Source organism: Ambystoma mexicanum, chromosome 6q, assembly GCF_040938575.1.
Source record: "Ambystoma mexicanum isolate Mex_15411 chromosome 6q, UKY_AmexF1_1, whole genome shotgun sequence".
Taxonomy (NCBI): Eukaryota; Metazoa; Chordata; class Amphibia; order Caudata; family Ambystomatidae; genus Ambystoma; species Ambystoma mexicanum.
Genome location: NC_090937.1, coordinates 900,421,309 through 900,439,381, shown reverse-complemented (window position 1 = coordinate 900,439,381; position 18,073 = coordinate 900,421,309).

Genomic DNA, 18,073 nt, shown 5'->3' with positions numbered 1-18,073 from the left:
TCACAGTACATTGACACCTACGGGTTTAAGTGCTATACAAATACATACACATACAAATTCATAAAATTTAAAAAGTGTAATGTAAACCATACTTTTCAAGAGAACAGAGAATTGCTAGAGACACAATGAACGTTTCTGAAGCCCTAAAAAAATCAAGTTCCCATTCACATAGAGTACAACGGTATATCTATGGACTGACAACCCTCTGATGACCTTATCATGCCCTGGCATTGTCCGAATGACCTGCTTCTGGAACTGTAGATACTGATACTAAAATACAGTCAAGTGCACAGTAAAATAATGTTGAATAGGCAGAGCTAAATGTCTAAGACTAGTTTTCTCTTTTTGTGCTGTTCGCCTACCAGTAGCTCGATCAAATAGTGCTTGTTTTTTTCTTCTTGCCCTTCTGTCTAAATTATCATGGGAAAAGGCTTTTGTTCAGAAATAATGCATTTGAATAATGACACCATATGTGACTGAACACTTGACCGTGGTTTGCTCCGTACACCTCACGCGCCCCAATGATAAATCACTGCCATCAATCATCTTGCATGAGGTCCTTCAGTGGTTAAACAAAAATAAATAATTTCAGAAAGTGCTTTCCACATTAATGCTTTTACAAATGTAACCCATCTGGTTCATGTATAGAAAGGATATATTCATGAGACGGGGAGACGGCGGAAGGACATTTTTGAGGGGCAACACAGTAAATGGCTCAACAGTCAACCCCTTTGTCACTCAGAGAACGAGCTTCTCTTTAAGAAATTCCTACCAACATGAACACCTATTCTAGGTACTCTAACCCTACTTATCACTCAGAACATGAATATCTATTTAAGGAGACCTACCTTAAAGCTGCTGTATTCCTTTACGTGCAGCAGATGTTCAAGTTTATCTATTACATGAGATTTGATGGAAGTCTTTGTGTTGTAGAGATAGGGCGTGTCCTTCAGAGCAGCCAGGACTCCTAAATAGAAACAGGGTAGGCTGGTGACTTAAAAGGTCAGTCCAAAAGGAAAGAAAACAGAAAAGGGGAAACAACCTAATGGGTATGAGTAGATCTCAGCTCTGCATATATGGTGTACGGTACTTAGATCCAGGTGATGGAGGTTTAAGGGAGAGGCTGCAAATACAGCTTGAAGCTGTCCCTGGAAGAGAAGTTGATGGATGAGGCAGCGCAGATGGAATCCAATAGAATATAGCCAAGCACTAGAAGCGTGTGAGGTCATCGTGCTGAAGAAGTAAGGCTACAGAGGAAACCAAAGTGTAGATCCCAAAAGAAGATTACAGGGTAGCAGATTCAAATTTGGAAAGCAGGTAGGTGACCGATAAGGTCGCAGGAAGGGTAAAGAAAGGAGGGAGAGACACAAAGTAGCACTAGCGAGTGAATGAAAGTTTACAAGCATAGAAGGCAACAAAGTTGCAAAGCAGTGAGCTGTGAAGAAGAAATCTGTTTAATGAATGGGCATAGATCTGCCCTTCAGAACCCAGTAGGTCATATGCTGCACGGACTGCCTTGATGGGGTTGGCAAAGTACATGGATTTCCTTGCAGGGCCGTTTGTCTGGCAGAGAAGTGGCAGGATTCTTCCATTTGTCCCAGATGGAACAGGGTCGTATGAAAACCATAACAGCATGTCCCTTGCAAGATCTATTTCCACCGGGTTCCCAGGGATGGAGTCTGTGGAAGTGCCAGATCAAAAGAGGAGCAAAATGAGGAGCATGGACATGTTTATCAGGTTACCATATACAGTCTGCCGGACAATACCCTTTCCAGTCTATGAGGTGTTTCAAAGTTTGTTTGTTTGCTTGTTTGTTTGTTTTATTATTTGTATTGCACACCAGACAGACCCAAGGGTATCAGGGCGCATAGCATATGATAATTTAAAGCTTAGTTACACATCATGGTAATACAATACATATGAAATATACAGGACAGAGATGATGTACAAGCAGTGGGAGTATAGACACAACATGGTCTGAATAGAGGACATATACAGGGGACATATACAAAAAACAGTCAATAAGTAGTAGCTAAATTTGATTAAATAGAGGCAGAGCAGGTAGGTCCTGGGTGTCAGTGTCAGGCCTAGTTGTCAGTGTCTTTGAGCCATCTTATTAAACTCTGGCGGAAGTTTTGGTACGATTGATCTGCCCTCAGTGGGGTTGGTAAAGAGTTCCATAGTTGGGCTGCCTTGACCGGGAAACTACTACCCACAACTCTAGAAAGTTTAAATCTAGGGACTAAGAGGCAATTAGTGTTGGATAGTCTGGTAGTTCTTGACAAGGATTTCGTTGTGTCATTCTGTTAAGTAGAAGGGTGCTGCGTTGTTCAGGCATTTATATGTAAGTGAAGCGACTTTTAGCTTGATTTGTCGTGTGTTGAGAGACAGTTAGTAGCTCTTCTAGTCTCGGAGATATGTTCTCTCCTGGCAATTCCAAGTGCTGCTCTAAGGGCATTATTTTGAAGGAATTGGATTTTGTTAATGGTTTGTTTATTAGTCCCTATGTGCAGCGCGTTGCAGTAATCAAGCTTTGATAAAATGAGCGCCCTGGCAGGCAAGGGTAATACAGCTATTATTAGACAGGAAGTGTTTACCTGCTCTAATCAATTTACAATTATATCCCGTGGCCGAAGCCATAGCATTAACCTGCTTGTTGAAATATAGTGTAGAATCCCGGTAGAAACCCAGAGTTTTCACCTCCTTGGCGACGGTGATAATGTTTTTGTAAATATTGAAAGCAGAGTATTTGGGGTTTAGTTTTTTGAGGGTTGAGGTCGTACCCAGGATAATGATCTCAGTCTTATCATCATTCAGGCATAGTCCATGTGTGGCCATCCATGCCTGGATAGTGAGATATACCCTATTCACCAAGGCCAAATCCTTGTTATAATCCCCAATAAGTGGTAGGAGGATCTGAGTATCATCTGCATAATTAGTGTAGGTGATACCAAGAGGATACAGATCATCGAAAAGGGGCTTAGTGAAGGTGTTATATAGGGTAGGTGAGACACAGGATCCCTGAGGCACTCCGCAAGTGATGGGGATGGGGTCTGCAGCTGCACTAGGCGAGAAGAATCTCATAGTCTGATTAATTAGATCAGATTGTATCCACACTATAGCTTCTGCTGAGAAGTGAGCGGCAGAGTCCAGATGGCTGCATAAAACCCTGTGGGTCACCAAGTCGAATGCAGCCGATAATTCCAGGAGAAGAAGGAGGGCTGACTTCCCTTTATCCCTAAGTACGTCAATCTGGGCCTTCAGATCTATTAGAGATGTTTTGGTCCATTGCTGAGGCCGAAAACCAGACTGCCATGCTCCTAGTAAAAGGTTGGATTGCAGGTGTTTTTGTATTTGTGAGTAGGCCATTTTGTCTATGATTCTCAGAAGAAAAGTTACTGTTGTAATCGGTCGGTAATTGGTAGGTATCAGAGGGTCTAAGATCTGTTTTTTCAGTAAAGGGAGCACCCATGATTCCTTAAGGTTGGATGGGATAATGCCTGAAGAGAATGAGGTATTAATGAGTTTTGTGATGAAAGGGGCCAGGTCTCTGGCTGCATCCTTTATGAGTTGTGCAGGGCATTGGTCACCCTGACAGTTGGAGGGTTTAAGTGATAATATGATTTTTTCAGTTTCAATTGTAGTGACTTTACAGAACTTGAAACAGAGTGGATCAGCTGTGTTACTGGGTGGTGCTGGGGCAATTATAGGGGGGGTTGTACTAGTTAGTGAAGATTTTTTCTTGCCAATTTTGTTTGTAAGGTCATAACGTTATTGGCTAGAGCTTGCTGTATGTTAGAGCACCAAAGTTTATCTTTTATGCAGTTGTCCGGCACTGGGATAGGAGCTTCTAACTCTTTCAGGACAACAAAGAGTTCCTTTGTACTTGATTTGGCCTGTGATATTCTGGAGTTATAGGTTTCATGTTTAGCTAAGAGTATTTCACTTTTGAAGAGGGCAGTTATAGTGCTATGTTTAGTCTTATTTTCCTTGGATGGTAGTGATCCCCAGGATGCCTCACATTGTCTATTTCTTATCCTGAGGGTTCATGTTATTTGGGTGCAAATTGTCCTGTTTTGATTTGGGCAGGTAGATGTTTTGCAGAAAGCCAAACCTTGTCTCCTATTTATATCCTGGATCAGGTTTCATGTGTAAATCAGCAATTCTTTTTGCTTGGATACAGGTTGGTTGCAGAGTACTGAGGGTCATGTTCTGTATAGCTTGTAGATCTCGGAGAAGGTCTTCAACAGCTGGAATGTTAGTACTATTCAAGGGCAATGAAGGCAGCCAAGTCGGAGGAACCCCATAATTGCAAAGGAAGGGTGTCATTCCAATTGCAGAGTGACAGGAAAATTAAGCTGAGGGTAGTAGAGGGACCCAATCTTTTTGTGTAGCAGAGACACAACATTGCAGGTATTCCTCCAACATTTGTTTTGTTCTCTCTGTCAATCCATTCGACTGGGGTGGTATCCTGATGACATACTCCAAGTGATACCCCAATGAGAGCACAGGGTAGTCCAACATTCTGATGTGTATTGTGAAGCTCTATATGATATAATGTTAGTAGACAGTCCATGCATTCTGAATATGGTGGTAAAAAATAGAAAAGTTATCTCCGCAGTTTGTAGGGATTTGCAAGTTGTAAAATACACCATCTTAAAGAAGGCATCCACGTTAACCATGATGACTGTGCAACCTTCGGAAGGAGGTAATTTGACAATAAAATGTGTGGCTATGTTACCCCTAGGACGTGTAGGTTAGGTGGGCTGCGTTAACTTCCCAACTGGCCTGGATCTAGGAGTCTTAATTTGTGCATACATTTTGCAGGTTTGACAAAATGAATAAACATTCTTTTCTCATCTGAGGACACCAAAAATGTTGACGTATGAGATTAAGAGTAGAGAGAACTCTGCAATGTCCTGCTGCCTTGGAGCTATGACATAAATTGAAAACGTTTCTCCTTGGGTCAGCTGTAGGGTTATAAAGGCCCACACCCATGAAATACAGTCCTTCCTTTTTGACCAGTGAATACTTGGAAACCCACTGAGCGTTCATCAAGGTACTGATGGTTTCATCTTTTACTTGTTGTAAAAAATGCTCATTTTAAATATAAAGGTAGTGTGAGGAAACAACTTTTCTGGTATTTTTTCTGGATCAGAGGTTGTTAATGTTGATCATAAAAAGTCATCAGCCACTATGTTCTGTGATCCTGGAATACAGGTCAGATGAAAACAAAATAGAAGAAAGAAATACGGCCATCTTGCTCGACAACTGTTTCAGCAGTCACCTGACTGAAGCATAAGGAGGTTTCCATGATCTGCTTTTATTTCTGTTTCCTATTCAGCTATGAAGAGATGGTGTCTCCATTCCATGCATGCCATTTTCATAGCTAACAGCTCTTTTTCTAAGACTGTATAGTGGATTTCTGAAGGTTGTGAGCGTCTGCCTTTATTACAAAAGTCTTACGTTCATCAGGTTGGATTAGAACCAGAAAATTTGTAAAGGTTTGTTTTAGTGGTTGAAATGCATGTTCAGTTGAAGAATCCCAGAGGAATGGAACATTCTTTTTCAGGAGAAGAGTCAATGGCAACACAATGGGGGTCATTCCGAGTATGGAAGTAGCCATGCGCTTTTAGTGGCATGACTACCCCCATACCGGGTACCGGGTCCGGGTTCCCTGAATGGGGAAATGCCGGGCCATTCCGACCTTGGAGGGCTCGGTATTTCCCCATTCAGGGAACCCAGACCCTGTGCATCCCCATTCTCATTCAATCCCCCATAGGGCTCAATCGGAATGGGGAGCATGCTAGCATGCTGGACCGCTCGCGGGACCCGCTAAGGATGCCTGGTTTACCATGCGTCCTTAGCGGGTCCCACGAGCGGACCTTGTAATGAGGCGATAGGGGGTTAACGGCGCGGCAGCTCTACCGGAGGCGTTAACCCCCTACCACTAGGGTCGTAATGACCACCAATGTATTAGAAGGAAGGATCACATTTTCGGTAAAAATTTGCCATGCCAACATTTTTTGGATCTCTTTCACTGAGGAAGGTCTTCTTCATCTTAATATTTCCTTGAGATTATGAGGATCCATGGACACACCTTCCTTAGCCAATAGGTATCGTATCTTGGATAGAGCACTGAGGATTCATCAAACGTACATTTCTTCTGCTTGACTTGTAGATGATTTATTTGCAGACGTGAAAGAACTCCAATGATGTGTCGGGTATGTTAGTTTCATTCTTAGAAAAAAAAACACTATGTCATCCACATAGACTACGAGAGAGTGATACATGAGATCTGTAAAAATATGATCCATAAACCTTTGGAATATGGACGAAGCATTGGCCAAACAAAAATGCATAACTCTGTATTCATAATGCCCAAGGGAGTCCTGAAGGCAGTCTTCTACGTGTCTCCTTCGTGGATCCTTATCAAATGATATGCTCCACGAAGGTCCATGTTGGTGAATACTGAGGTGCCCTGTACTGCATCAAGAATGTTGGGAATAAGAGGTGAGGTGTACTTATCCTTGGTTGTTACTGAGTTTAATCCCTGATAGTTTAGACATGGTCTGAGTTCTGTGGTCTCTTTTTTAGGAATAAAAAAAGTGAGACTCCTGCACTAGAGACAGACTGTCAGATGATACCATTTGCCAGGTTCTCTTGTAAGTAAGCCTTCCATGCATTTTTTCAGCGAGAGACAGGTGAAATATTTGATTGAATGGGACTGTGGGGTTGGGAAGAATTTGATGACACAGTCCTTTGGTCCATGTGGAGGCAGGGATCTTACACTCTCTTTCTCAAACACAGAGCAAAAACATGCATATTTCTGTGGAAGGGTAGTAGAAATCGAAGTAGAAATGATCTTGCCTTCTGGAAGGTTAGAGGCGAGTAGTGAGATTGACAGTGAGTCAGTAATGCAGGTTGACACCGGAAAAGACGATATGGGCCTTTCAGTTTATATAAGAATTATGAATGGTAAGCCCTGGAATCACCAGGATGATGGGATAGTGAGCTGCTTGTATGAGGTCAAATTCTATGTGTTCCACATGATGATGGATAAGCATCTGCACTGGTGCTGTATTGGCAGTAATGGGTCCGCTTTTTAAGAGACGACCGTCCACTCCTTCAACTGAAACAGGTTCTACTTTTTCCCATAATGGTGCAGCCATCTTGTTTGCCCACGAAGCATCCATAAAAACATCAGCTGCACCAGAATCCACCAATGCATTGACTTTGATAGAGTTAGTATTAGACACCTGTAAAGTTACTTTGATAACTAACATGGAGAGGCGTCTTTCATAGTGACTTGTATTATGCTATTGTCTTGTTGTGCAGATCCATTCAATCACTCCCAATCCTGTGTCCCTGCTAGGATCGAGAGCTGTAGTTTTCCTTCCGTCTTGGAGCTAAAGGGCAAGCCCTTAAAAAATGTGAAGCTAAAACACAATACATTCAGAGACCTTATCTCTGCATCTGTTTCTTTCTTCCGCTGAGAGAGGCCCATGCGCCATTTCCAGCTGCATAGGCTCTGCAGTATTTTTCACTGTCTCTTGTAGACTGCCTGTAGGTGGAAATGGACGAGTAGTAGACGGGCGGTTCTTTCAGCGTTCTTGTTTTCTATACTGTAATCAGTATTCAATCTGTAGGACCAACTGCAAAAGCTGATCCAAGGTGGCAGGTCTGGGTATATGGGAAAGTTTGTCTTTGAGATTTTCTGAAAGCCCTCAGCGATAGAGAGTAAAACACACCTGACCCAATGGTCAACTGTCTGAACTTAGTAGTGTAAGTCAATACATCAAGTTCTCCTTGCTGCAATTCCAAAACCTCTTCCTGTGCTGTATAGGCAAGGTCTGGTCAATCAAAAAGACTCTTTAAGGCTATAACAATTCCAGCATGTGAGTTCATTTGTAGAAACTAGGGTAGTTGCTTAAGCCAGTGCGCTCCCAGGCATGTGGGTAATGATAAAGTCCACTTTAGACCTATTGGTCTGAAAAGGTACTTCTCTGAGGGAAATTGCACTGAACACACATCTATAAATTCTTGGAATCATTTGGGACACCCAGACAATGTTTCCAAATAAGACAATGTAGCTGCAGTATCTACGGGTAAGGCATCACAAACTTGTAAGGCCTGTTTAAATATCCATTTTCAATATTAACATTTTGAACTTTTGATTCTGGACAGCCGTCAATAAATCCTGTAGTTGAGCCATGTTAGTTGTAGGTTTTGCCAGGCATTTCAATCTTTCAGGATTATCTCTTACATGTACATGAGATTTGGTCAAAGTCTTGGCGTTATAGAGATAGGGCCTGTACTTCCGAGCAGCCAGGACACCTACATAAAAACACAGTGTTCTGGCAACTTAAAAGGCAAGACCCAAGGAAGAAAAAAAACAGGGGAAATACCCATCAGTTATGAGGATCCAATGTCCACAAAGTAGATTTCAGCTCTGTAGATATGGTGCATGGTGCTTAGATCAATGCAATGGAAGCTTAAGGGAGATTCTGTATAACAGCTTGAAGCCATGCCTCGAAGAGGCGCTGATGGAAGAGACAACATAGATGCAATCCAATTGAATATATTCAAGCAACGAGAGACTGTGTTCGCTAATGGCACTGAAGAGACTAGGCTGCAGAGGGAACCAAAGCGCAGATCCCAAAAGTAGATAACAGGGCAGCAGTTACACATATGGAAGACAGGTAGGTGGGAGATAAGGTCGCAGGAGGGCACAAGGATGCGGGAAGAGTAAGGAAAGGAGGAAGTGAGACAAAGTATCACTTGCGAGTGAATGAAAGTTTACAAGCATAGAAGGCAACAAATTTGCAACACAGCGAGCTACGAACAAGGAAACTATTTGTTTGATGAATGGGCATAGCTCTGCCCTGCAGAATGTAATAAGTCACATACTACGTGGCGGCTATTATGGGGTTGGCAAAGTACAAGGATTGCTTGCAGGGCTGCTTGGTTGACAGAGAAGTCAGAGCATTCTTCCATTTGTCCCAGACGGACCAGGGTTGTATGCGAACTATAACACAGATGTAGCAGTTTACCAGCCTCCAAGTGTCCAACATATACAAAATGGTGAAAGAAACAGGGCACCCCAGGTAGATACATCTTTTTGAAAGCACTACCAATAGAAAGGTTCCCAAAAACATGAACATCGCTTTGAGGTACTCTAAGCCTTATTAAGATATATTCCCATGACTGCAATTAATACCTTTTCTGTGGCTCTGCACTGCCTTACATAACTGAATATATTTTCCAGGGTGGTCTGCTGAATTCGAATATTTTTGCAAAAACTTTTCTACCAATGTCACGCATCGCTGTAAAAAAACAAACTGTGTGCCATGCATTAATTAATTAATCTTTTATGACACACTCAATACCAAAGACCAGACTCGACGCACAGGGCCAGGATTCAAACTTGTGTTGCTCTGTGTTGTCTTGCTTCCAAGTGAAGCATGTTGCCCCTGATCTTTCCTCCCAGCCCTGCTACTTATCCAGATTCTTTGAAAGAAGAATAATGATTTGGGGTGAATGAATGCAATGGCCAAAGACAGAACAAGATTACCTGAGAGGGATTTTGGGAGTCGGTAGACAAACTCAATAGAGGAGTCTATTTGGTAGTGATGCCTGAAGCAGGTTTGGTGGCCCTACTTGCCCTGGGCCTTTGAAAGACAAACCAATAGTGAGTACAATAACCTCATCGGACTTAGGACAAATGTTGAAGGAAATAACTAAATACCATATAGCATTACAGGTATTTTGGGGAAACCCTGTTTACAAGCTGTGCCACTGAAAGGCAGCATTTAGTATGTGGCATATGTGCTCTTAAATTAATAGCTGAAATGTACATTCTAGGTAGATTCAAAATAGTAATGCTTTCTCCAGAAATGTAGGGTCTCTGGATGCCTTAGTTTTCATAAATTGATTGATGTCTTCCATAGTCAATTAAGTAATTAAAATCTATTCCATGTTGAACAAAATAAGTGTGGAGATGGTGAACCTTATAGCTAGAGAATAGGGAGAAAGTTAAACACTACTGTTCCACCATTTTAAAATATTGGATCCAAGTGAACCGCACATTATTTATTTTCCAAATGCCTAAACTATGAACCTATAGTGTAGCAAAAACAGTGTCTGACATTTTAGTCCTAGAACCAAAAGAACATATGTTAAGCCAATACTTTTCTCTGATGAGAACATTTTCGATGGGTGTGGAGAGAAATACATGAATTGTTTTATTGCAAAGTTTATTAAAAGAACGATTTTATCATTTGTTAATCAAAAAAGTGTCAAGATGCATATCTACATTTTTGAAGTATTTTATTATATTGCCTAGAATAGTCTTTCAGGTTTGATTTTCTATGACATTTGAATTGCAGGGCAAACAGAACTTTTTCTGGTTTTCCAGTATGCTAAACTGATGTCTGAGCTTGGTTTCTCTGACAATTCATATGCATGAGCTAGGAACCAATATTGTAAACCAGATAACATCCATTATTTTAGATTTGAATAAGAAGAAGGAATATATTTAAAGCAAATATGTTGGATCAGGCACAACTCATTATGTGTACCGCACAACGGTGCGGTACAGTCAACTGGGAATCTAAAATGGCAACCACTGATTCTTTTGGGGAGGAAGGCAAGATATTTGTGACTCCTCATTTTCTTCGCAGGGTATAACACTCAGCCTTTCTGATTCACGCATAACTGTGGCCGACGGGGGACTATCTGGAACCATACTAGGAACAGAGAAATGTAACTCTTGCCTAGTGAAATGCAGGGCTTCTTTTGGTTGCAATGTCTTCTCACCTGATTGCTCTCATCCATCTTCAATTGCAAAGCCACAAAGTGCATAATATGTTTTTTACATTTTCTTTGAGGAACTCAAGTATCTGAACCAATGTATTGAATATGAAGTTTAGGGTCACCAATGATGGTGCAGTTATGCTCTCTTGCAGATTTATGCGGGCAGTAGATATTGCACATGAGGAAAAAGATAGGTATGTAGATGAAAGGTCTTATTTGGATCAGGAGATCTGAAAACGCTGGTGTGGTTTAGAAAGGCACTGGTAAATTTGCAACTTCAAAGGGCAATAATGTCAGATGCTGCTGGTTGTAAAAGTGCACTGTCAGTTAAGGAGCTTGCTTGAGATTTAGACAAATCCCCAACACTGGCACTCCTGACATAAATATATGTTGATGCTAATTCAACCATTATGTAGAGAATTCACCATTTGGGGTGTAACATTAATTTCTTCACAATAATGTGAGAATGAGCATTTCACCATGCATTCTGGTGCTAATGCTGTCACAATGAACAATGTTACTCCTGGCAGTCATTTTCTTGTCCATTTAGGTTAATATTTTGTGGATATTCCACCACAGCTACTTCTGTAATGCAGAATTAGCTACATTTATATTGCATACTCCTAAACTCATAATGAGGGCCAAAACGTTACAGAAGTGGCATTATCAGATAGGATAGGGCATCATGAATTTACAGTTCTGTCGTTTCACGTGACCATCCATGAGAAAGCCATCCAATCATGTTTGTCCCCTTTGAATCCTAGAGCTTGTAGTTTTTGCCTTTCCCATTTAAAATGTAGGAAATCTACAAGTCCCAAAATTCCATGCAAATCCGCACTCAGTGGCCTACTAGGGCATGGGCACTGGAAACTTGAGATCTCTGTCAAGGTTGTATATAAAATTGGCATAGGATGTATAATATTGACCTTAGACATAATATGTCGGTTGTGCAGGATGATCTTCAAAACGGAGAAAAAAGTCATTACTAATTGTCTAATCAATGTTGTGTTCATTAATCACCATGGCAATTCAAGAGGACAGTTTATTGTGTGTGTAATAACACCTTTAAAGTAGTTGGCCAAATGTGATGTGACGGGAAGTTGTTCTCTGTCCTTTATGTGGCTGCCCCGTTGTTTTATATTTGCCAGTGAATATCTCACATGCATGAAAGGAACTGTGCAACTCATAAATTAACGTTGAAATGCAGAAGATGACTAATGAATGCTATGGTAGGATCCTAGTATACTCTTTGCAAACACATGGGGGCCAATTCATAGAATTCGGCGCACAAGTGGCGCACGCGGCTGGCGCACAGTGTGCGCGTGCGGTAGGCTGCGCCAGCCGCGTGCGCCGAAACACATTCAGGCGCACAGCGTATTCATGGATTCCAACATCCACAACCAGCCGTGGCGCAGAGTGGCGCAGCGACCCTGCAGCAGCGTCAGTTAAGCCCCCAAGAACGCCCCTTGCGCAGGAAAAAGCCATCAAAATCCCCAATCCAGCGCAAAGGGCAGCAGCAAACGCAGTGCGGGGAGCGTGTATTTCAGGGGTGTGCGGGAGTCCCCACACGCGATAGGCCTGGGTACGTGTATTACAGGGGTGCGCGAGAAAATCTACACGCGATTGGCCTGGGTACGTGGATTTCAGGGGTGCGCGAGAAATTCTACACGCGATTAGCCTGGGTACGTGTATTACAGGGGTGCGCGAGAAAATCTACACGCGATTGGCCTGGGTACGTGGATTTCAGGGGTGCGCGAGAAAATCTACACGCGATTGGCCTGGGTACGTGGATTTCAGGGGTGCGCGAGAAATTCTACACGCGATTGGCCTGGGTACGTGGATTTCAGGGGTGCGCGAGAAATTCTACACGCGATTAGCCTGGGTACGTGTATTACAGGGGTGCGCGAGAAAATCTACACGCGATTGGCCTGGGTACGTGGATTTCAGGGGTGCGCTAGAAATTCTACACGCGATTAGCCTGGGTACGTGTATTACAGGGGTGCGCGAGAAAATCTACACGCGATTGGCCTGGGTACGTGGATTTCAGGGGTGCGCGAGAAATTCTACACGCGATTGGCCTGGGTACGTGTATTACAGGGGTGCGCGAGAAATTCTACACGCGATTAGCCTGGGTACGTGTATTACAGGGGTGCGCGAGAAAATCTACACGCGATTGGCCTGGGTACGTGGATTTCAGGGGTGCGCGAGAAATTCTACACGCGATTGGCCTGGGTACGTGGATTTCAGGGGTGCGCGAGAAATTCTACACGCGATTAGCCTGGGTACGTGTATTACAGGGGTGCGCGAGAAAATCTACACGCGATTGGCCTGGGTACGTGGATTTCAGGGGTGCGCGAGAAATTCTACACGCGATTGGCCTGGGTACGTGGATTTCAGGGGTGCGCGAGAAAATCTACACGCGATTGGCCTGGGTACGTGGATTTCAGGGGTGCGCGAGAAATTCTACACGCGATTGGCCTGGGTACGTGGATTTCAGGGGTGCGCGAGAAATTCTACACGCGATTGGCCTGGCTACGTGGATTTCAGGGGTGCGCGAGAAATTCTACACGCGATTGGCCTGGGTACGTGGATTTCAGGGGTGCGCGAGAAAATCTACACGCGATTGGCCTGGGTACGTGGATTTCAGGGGTGCGCGAGAAATTCTACACGCGATTGGCCTGGGTACGTGGATTTCAGGGGTGCGCGAGAAATTCTACACGCGATTGGCCTGGGTACGTGGATTTCAGGGGTGCGCGAGAAAATCTACACGCGATTGGCCTGGGTACGTGGATTTCAGGGGTGCGCGAGAAATTCTACACGCGATTGGGCCTGTGCGAGTGGGGCAGTGTATTACGTAGGTGTGCGGGAAGTTGAAGAGGTGAATTGCCAGTGTGGGTCCTCCCAGGTCTCCCCTCTACCCCCTCCACGACCTCTGCAGGCAGCCCACACCACAGGGGACTACCCTGCACCCCTGGTCATGTCCCGCAGGCAGCCCATCCACCATGGGCATGCCCCCCAGCCAAGCCACATGTCCCCTTGCACCCCCACCCCCCAGCAGGCCCCCACTCATGTCCCCCTGCACCCCCACCCCCCAGCAGTGCAGGGGCAGCCTCCACCAGGCCCCCACCCATGTCTCCCACCACCCCCAGTCACCAGCCACCAGGGGCAGCCTCCACCAGGCCCCCACCCATGTCCGACTCATGTCTCCCAGCACCCCCACCCCCCAGCCACCAGGGGCAGCCTCCACCAGGCCCCCACCCATGTCCGACTCATGTCTCCCAGCACCCCCACCCCCCAGCCACCAGGGCCAGCCTCCACCAGGCCCCCACACATCTCACAGCACCACCACCCCCCAGCCACCAGGGGCAGCCTCCACCAGGCCCCCACCCATGTCTGACTCATGTCTCCCACCACCCCCACCCCCCCAGCCACCAGGGGCACCCTCCACCAGGCCCCCACCCATGTCTCCCAGCACACCCACCCCCAGCCACCAGGGGCAGCCTCCACCAGGCCCCCACCCATGTCCGACTCATGTCTCCCAGCACCCCCACCCCCCCAGCCACCAGGGGCACCCTCCACCTGGCACCCACCCATGTCTCCCAGCACCCCCACCCCCCAGCCACCAGGGGCAGCCTCCACCAGGCCCCCACCCATGTCTCCCAGCACACCCACCCCCCAGCCACCAGGGGCAGCCTCCACCAGGCCCCCACCCATGTCCGACTCATGTCTCCCAGCACCCCCACCCCCCCAGCCACCAGGGGCAGCCTCCACCAGGCCCCCACCCATGTCTCCCAGCACCCCCACCCCCCAGCCACCAGGGGCACCCTCCACCAGGCCCCCACCCATGTCTCCCAGCACCACCCCCCCCCAGCCACCAGGGGCATCCTCCACCAGGCCCCCACCCATGTCTCCCAGCACCACCACCCCCCAGCCACCAGGGGCAGCCTCCACCAGGCCCCCACCCATGTCTCCCAGCACCCCCACCCCCCAGCCACCAGGGGCATCCTCCACCAGGCCCCCACCCATGTCTCCCAGCACCCCCACCCCCCAGCCACCAGGGGCAGCCTCCACCAGGCCCCCACACATATGTCCCCCTGCACCCCCACCCCCTAGCATCCAGGGGCACCCTCCACCTGGCACCCACCCATGTCTCCCAGCACCCCCACCCCCCCAGCCACCAGGGGCACCCTCCACCTGGCACCCACCCATGTCTCCCAGCACCCCCACCCCCCAGCCACCAGGGGCAGCCTCCACCAGGCCCCCACCCATGTCTCCCAGCACACCCACCCCCCAGCCACCAGGGGCAGCCTCCACCAGGCCCCCACCCATGTCCGACTCATGTCTCCCAGCACCCCCACCCCCCCAGCCACCAGGGGCAGCCTCCACCAGGCCCCCACCCATGTCTCCCAGCACCCCCACCCCCCAGCCACCAGGGGCAGCCTCCACCAGGCCCCCACCCATGTCTCCCAGCACCCCCACCCCCCAGCCACCAGGGGCATCCTCCACCAGGCCCCCACCCATGTCTCCCAGCACCCCCACCCCCCAGCCACCAGGGGCACCCTCCACCAGGCCCCCACCCATGTCTCCCAGCACCACCCCCCCCCAGCCACCAGGGGCATCCTCCACCAGGCCCCCACCCATGTCTCCCAGCACCACCACCCCCCAGCCACCAGGGGCAGCCTCCACCAGGCCCCCACCCATGTCTCCCAGCACCCCCACCCCCCAGCCACCAGGGGCAGCCTCCACCAGGCCCCCACCCATGTCTCCCAGCACCCCCACCCCCCAGCCACCAGGGGCAGCCTCCACCAGGCCCCCACCCATGTCTCCCAGCACACCCACCCCCCAGCCACCAGGGGCAGCCTCCACCAGGCCCCCACCCATGTCTCCCAGCACCCCCACCCCCCAGCCACCAGGGGCAGCCTCCACCAGGCCCCCACCCATGTCTCCCAGCACCCCCACCCCCCAGCCACCAGGGGCAGCCTCCACCAGGCCCCCACCCATTGTCCAGGAACAGAGACTTCCATGCTGTCATGTGTGCAATCTGCACAGGGCTCCCCATGTCACATTCAAACACATGCAACAACCATGCGGTTCACACATTACAGGTCGCACATGCATTACCATGATGTCCCTGCACACATACATGCGTACATGGCCTATGTCACACATACAGGCAGGTATCAGACAACCAGCACACTGCAACATGCCCTGTCTCACACAGCAATGCTTGGCCACTTACCGCTCAACTCCAGACGGGTCTCCCTCTCAAGGACCTGGGCGTGGAGCGCTGGGTGTATGCGTTCCAGGACCCTCAACTGGATGGAACTCATGCGGCCCCGGCCCCCCTCCACAAGGCGCCGGGCCTTCATGAGGGTCCTTGACCTCAAGTCCTCCCAGCGCTTCTTGACCTTCTGGATGGTGCGGGTTGCCACCCCCTCCGCGTCCTCTCCCGTCCTTCCCTCTTGGCGCGGGACGATCCGAAGAGGGCATCATACTGCCCCAGGACTTGCTCCACCAGGACACCAACTTCGGTGGCAGTGAAGCTGGTGCCCCTCTGCCCCTCTGCCCCTCTGGCCGGGGGTTGCAACTGGTGTCAGATGTGGTTGTGCTCCACATGGCAACCCCAGGGGCAGGAGTGGGTGACCAACTGGGTCCTGGGGCTGGGCTGTGGAGCGATGTCATTTGAGTCGGGACTCTTCTGTACCAGCAGGGGTGGACACAGCAACTGGACCCCTGCAGATGGCTGATGTGCAGGCACCAAATGGCAGGGCACGGTGGCAGCAGGCAGGCAGGCAGGCAGCAGCAGATGGCATGTGGGAGGCTGCTTGGGGCACTGGGGGCCAGTGAAGTGTCCTTCTGGGCAGGAGCGTGGTCTTCCGTGCGTTTTCGCGTGGCCAGCTTCATACGGAGTGAGTAGGCACGTGAAAAATCTGCACGCTGCGTGTAATGCGCGTAAGCGCGCGTGAAAAACTGCACGTCCGCGTGTAATAGGAGGAAAGGGCCCATGCATAAGCGTGCGCGCGTGAAAAACTGCACGTCCGCGTGTAATGCGCGTAATCAAACGTGAAAAAGTGCACGTCCGCATGTGACTTGACGCGCGCGTGCGTTTTCCCTCAGCACGGGTTAAAGGTGAGCGGGCCCAGCAGTTCGCTGTACGTGCCTATCGTGGAGACCGACGTGTGTTGCTGCTTCCAGTTGTTTCGCGCGCCATCTACTTCACAGCTCTCAAGGACGTATCTCTTCTTTTGGCGGGGGTATTGGCTACGCGTGTTTTTCTGCATCGCGCTAGTCAGACGGTGAGTCGCAAACGCTCCTTTTCCCACTGCGGGTGCCCCTGTGTATCGCACCCATTTTCGATGTCATCGTAGCCTGCGTGTCCCACGCGTACGCGTTATACGTGTTACTGGGTGCCACCGCGTACTGCGGGAGGTTTAATCCACGCACGTAGGCTGCAGGGTTGCGTGCACGGTTTTACTGCAGTTTTGGGGTGCCTGAGCGTTGCGTGACCCGTCAACACATCACCGGGGTCACATACAGCCTTGCAGGTGCAGGGGGGCTGTTAACATCTTGCTTCCCACCCCCTTCACCCCAATTGCCCAGGTCAATTGTGCTGTACACCTCCCATTGGCACCACTCCATCTGTGCCAGCACTATAACATCTGTGCCATGGTAGGGAGGCTACCAAAGGTGAGGGGCGCCTCAGCTGGGCGTCCTCCTCGTGGCGGGCGTGGTCGGGGACGTGGCCGTGGTGACCAGGGAGTAGGGGGACTCCAGGGTGTCCAGGGCAGCCACAGAGGGGGAAGAGGCAGGGGTGCGCCACTTGAGCACAATGTTGTGCCATGTGTCGGTGCAGCCATGCCACCACCCCCTGTGGTTCAGGGGGATGCAGCTCCTGCATCTGGCACTGGCACCCGTATGACCCGGCAGTCCGTTACATCGACTGCCACGGGCCCAAGGGTAGCGGTAGCTGCAGGTGCAGTTGTGGACACCGCCACCCAGGCTCAGGGTCTGCCAGCGCAGGCTGCGTTGGCACTTGAAGAGCCCTTGGTAGATCTCCAACAGGCCAGGGGGGAAACCATTGGGGCAGGCCGGGCTGCTCAGACCAAGACACGTGTCCCTGGGGCAGTCATGTCATCTGCTGCCCCGAACAGCCGGGTGTTGGCAAGTGCAGGGGCAGATGCACCCAACAGCACCCCGGTTGTGAGTCTGCCAACCAGGACCGTTGCGGTCAATGACCCTGCCACAGCTGATGTTGCTG